Source organism: Lipotes vexillifer, unplaced genomic scaffold (assembly GCF_000442215.2).
Source record: "Lipotes vexillifer unplaced genomic scaffold, Lipotes_vexillifer_v1.1 scaffold591, whole genome shotgun sequence".
Taxonomy (NCBI): Eukaryota; Metazoa; Chordata; class Mammalia; order Artiodactyla; family Lipotidae; genus Lipotes; species Lipotes vexillifer.
In genome coordinates this window covers 1,127,276-1,131,698 of record NW_006791954.1, presented here as the reverse complement: position 1 = coordinate 1,131,698, position 4,423 = coordinate 1,127,276, and positions in this window count along the sequence as shown.

Sequence of the window (4,423 nt, the reverse complement as noted above, 5' to 3'; positions counted from 1 at the left end):
CCGAAAAAAAAAAAAAAAAAAAAAAAAAAGTAAACCAGAGGCCTGAAATGAAAGTATTTAGGAGTGAGTTGCTCTGAATGGCCTTCCCGCCCACCTGTGGGTCCTGCTCTTACAGGTCCCCCACGGGGAACTGTGGGAAGTGCTGTTTGCCAGTGACCACCATATTTCCTCTCCGCCATTTGGGATAGGGCCCACTTTAGAGGGGGGGCAGGTCAGTCACAGTGGGGAAAGACTGTCTGGAGAGGGCCAGAGCCCAGGCAAAGACCACAGGCCCCACCCGAGGTGACAAGCTGGCAGAGCTGTCCCAGGACAGGATCTGGTAGGTGGGGAGTGTTGGTTTCTAGGTAAAGGTGTTTGGAGCTCGCTTCCTGGCGGCCTCGAAAGGGGATGAGCGTGTGTCCACAGGGGCTGGGAGGTGGCAGGTTTCAGCAAGAGGAGGCCTGAGCCGCCGGCCCGGGCTGGTCTTGGCACCCCATGCTCCTCCCAAGACCTGCTGCAGACTCAGTCTGCACACAACCGCCACCCGCCACCCGGGAGAGGGAGGCCCAGCTGCCAGGCGGAGGGGCAACAGCGAGGAGGGTGGAGAGGGAAGTCCCTGGTTGAGAGCAGGGCAGGGAGGCGGGAAGGATCAGTCCTGGAGACAGGGAAGGAGGGGAGGGCAGGTGGCCCAAACTGGGTCCTGGGTGGGTCCGGGAGGGCTCTGAGGAAGTGGAACTTGTCTGGAGTTTCTACAGTCTTGGGGAGAGTATTTCTGAGAGAAGGAGTGTACTGAGGAAAGGATTTTCTGATCTCCAAGTGGGGAGGACTGGGCCTGGGACGGGGCAGGCAATAAGATAAAGGGAAGAGAGGGCTTGCCTGGTGGCGCAGTGGTTGAGAGTCCACCTGCCGATGCAGGGGACAGGGGTTCGTGCCCCATTAAGGGAGGATCCCACATGCCGCAGAGCGGCTGGGCCCGTGAGCCATGGCCGCTGAGCCTGTGCGTCCGGAGCCTGTGCTCCGCAGCGGGAGCAGTGGGAGAGGCCACAGCAGCAGTGAGAGGCCCGCATACCAAAAAAAAAAAAAAAAAAAAAAAAAAAAAGGAAGAGAAAGTGTCCTGGGGCATCTTAGCTGTTTGAAGATAGCATGGTGTGGGCTGGAGGGAAGGCCCTGCTCTGTGCTGGGGGAGAGACAACGTGGCCTTTAGTGGACCGACATCAACACTGACTGGACTCTTACTAAGTACCAGGCGCTGCTGGAAGATCTTTACCTGGACTCGGTCATCCAAGCCTCACAATGACCCCACCAGGCAGGGAGTCTCATTATCACCCTTTTTACTGCTGAGGACACTGAGACCTGGAGGGGTTAAGTTGGAAATCCAGATGGTGCCCAAGAATCTGTAAGGAAATCAGGCAAAAGACATAAACAGCTCTTCAAGTCCGTCCATCCATCCATCCATCCATTCAAGGATACTGACCCAGCGGCTCTGTGTGCTGGGTGCCACTAGGCCAAAGGCTTCCATGACCTCAGAGAGTCCTCACAGCATCCTCTGTGATAGGTTTCCCACTTCACAGATGAGGAACCTGAGGCTCTGAGAGGTTACATAACAGCTCAAAGTTATGTAATAATAGATCATGTTCACAGAACAAGTAAGTAGCAGAACTGGAATTCACACTTGGATCAGTGTGACTCTTTGGGTGGGAGGAAGAGGTCTTATTCTTAGGGGAGATAAGCCCACAAATCAACTAGGAACTGTGTGAGAAAACAGAAGGTAGAGGGTGTTTCTAAAAGAAACAAAGGGACTTTCCTGCATTCCTCCCTGCCTGTTTGGGCTCTGCTCTCTGGAAGCCAGGTCCATAACCCTGCCAGGAGGGGGCACTCTGCTTAGTCAGGGACAGCTAGGGAAGCAGGTAAGGTAGGGAGGAGTAGGAACTATTGAAAAACAAGATTAAGTTGCTGTTGGAGCAGGGTGGACTCTGTTCAGCCCTTTGCCCCTTCTCCCCTCTGCCCTTTCTCCCCAGAATGCTCCCTGATTTCGCCTACAGGGTTTGCCTGCCTCCGTCATCTTTGTCCATCTCCTGAGGCCCTGGCTCCAACTCTGTCCTGCTCCTCCCTCCTGGAACAGGCCATACCTGGTCCCACAGGTTATCACACCAGATGACCTCTCCCCCTCAGGGCTGGCCCCACCCTCCCTGGTTTCCCTGGGTGGAATTCCCCCTAAGGGAGTAGCACAGATTGTAACAGGATTGGGCCTTGGGAAGGCTGGGATTTGGGGTGAAAGGTGACCCGGGAAAGTTCTTTTTTTTTTTTTTGCGGTACGCGGGCCTCTCACTGCTGCGGCCTCTCCCGTTGCGGAGCACAGGCTCCGGACGCGCAGGCTCAGCGGCCGTGGCTCACGGGCCCAGCCGGTCCGCGGCACGTGGGATCTTCCCGGACCGGGGCGCGAACCCGCGTCCCCTGCATCGGCAGGCGGACTCTCAACCACTGCGCCACCAGGGAAGCCCCAGGGAAAGTTCTTAAGGGCCATCCCCAGAGACAGCAATGGCTTAGCCCAGCAGTGGGCTGGAGCAAGAGGAAGGAAGGGGGCCTGGGGATGGGAGGTGTCCTCTTCTCCAGAGCTAGCTGGGCTGGGGCACCTGGATGCCCTTCACCTTCTCCCCAGCCCTCAGGCAGGAAGTAAGTGCTGGCAGCAGTATTACTCTTGGGCTGGGCATGGGGGGCCCCTGCCTTAGGCCCCAAGGTTACTAGCCCTGTTCTGGCCCTCTTCCAGCCGGATCCCCCTCCCCAAGAGTAAGGACTCCACGAAATTAAGGGGGAGACTTGGCACAATTCCTTCTAGACCACAGAACCTCAGAATCCCCTGCCCGAGCAGCCCTGAGCCTGCTGTCCGGGTCTACACAGGCTTTCCCCTTCACTCCATCTTCCCTAGGCCAGGCCCACTGAAACTCTGAGGCCCCAGGGTGGCTGTTTGGGTGGGCGGTGTGGTCAGGGGGCAGGGGGAGGGTGGACCTCGGATGGTGGGCTAGGGCACCCAGACCCACGTGCGTGGCTCCCTTTCCTGGTCCAGGGCAGAGAAGAGAGAATCCAGAGGCTGGGGCCTCCATTTATGCTCCTGCCCTGGCTGAGCCCCCATCATCACCCCTATCCTACCTCCTGGAACCCCCAAACCCCAGTAGATGCCCATCTCATTATTGCCTTTTGATCTGCATTGGAGAAAGAGAGGCGCACGTGAACCGGAAGGTGAGAAGCTTCTTCTCAGAGTCTCAATGGCAGCCTTCCTGCTACTCCTACCATCAGTACATGATTTTTGTAGAAGCATTTAAGGGGTCAGTTTTCCTCAGAGTTGGAGAGAGGGGGAAGGACCCTCCTTTGCCCCCACTACCCCCACCACCGTAGGCTCAGAGGCTGTGGCCCTAATGGGACCTGGTAAACTCCACTGCCTCCAAGAAGTGACTTCATCTTGCCTGAAGTGATGATCCCCTAGCCTTTCCCAAGACCCCTCCCTGCTCTTCCCAAGAATATCTCTAATTCCCTAATTCCTGCCTATGGTACCCGTTTCCAAGGGAGCAGATGCCTTAGCCCCCTTCTCTTCCTCACCCCCTTCTCCAGGGTCCCTAAACTCTGTGGCCCTCAGCACCTAGGGCCTAGTGGGCTGGCAGAGATGGAGGGGAGGCAGGCCCAAGCCAACTTCTGGGCTCCCACAGGGAGGGGTGTGTGTAAATCTGGACTCATCCCCTTCCCCACCAGCCTGCTGTCAGCTGGCCAGCCCCAGCCCTACAGCAAAAGTACTTCCCTGCGGGAGGGAGGGAGCCCGCTCGGTGGGAGAAAGATGAGGCCGGTCCCCCCACGTGTCAGTGAACAAATTGGGCCAATTTGGTGTGATTAGTGAAGAATTCACATCTGGCCAGCAGAGTCCTCCCCCCGCCCCCAGCCCAGCCTGGCTCCTGCTCCCCATTAGAAGCTATTTTCTCTGACGGCTCCATTTGTCTCTGTAGTGGGGGATTTGACAGCTCCCTGGCCAGCCTGGGGGGCCTGGCTCTGAGTGAGAGGCCCAGGCTAGGCTGCTTGCCCACCACCCCCTTAACCTGCTTCCATAGGGGATGCCATGCTCCAAACAGGGCCCAGGCACCTGTATGCCCCGTATCTCTGCTCTGTGTTGTGCGTGTAGATGAACAGCTGGGTGGGGCCTGGAGAGCAGCATTCTCTAAGCTTTCCACCAGGTCTCCCTTGGACCTTGGTTTCTCATCTTGTGCAGTGATGGTTATGCTTTGAGATCAACAGAGATTTTGTGTGTGTGTGTGTGTGTGTGTGTGTGTGTGTGTGTGTGTGTGTGTGGTGGGGGAGGCAGGGGTCTGGTGTTTCCTAAAAGAAAACAGCTGGGCATGTATAAGGGAGGGCCTGCCCCCACTTCCTTCACCCCTTCCCTGCCCGTCGCAGAGACGGCTGC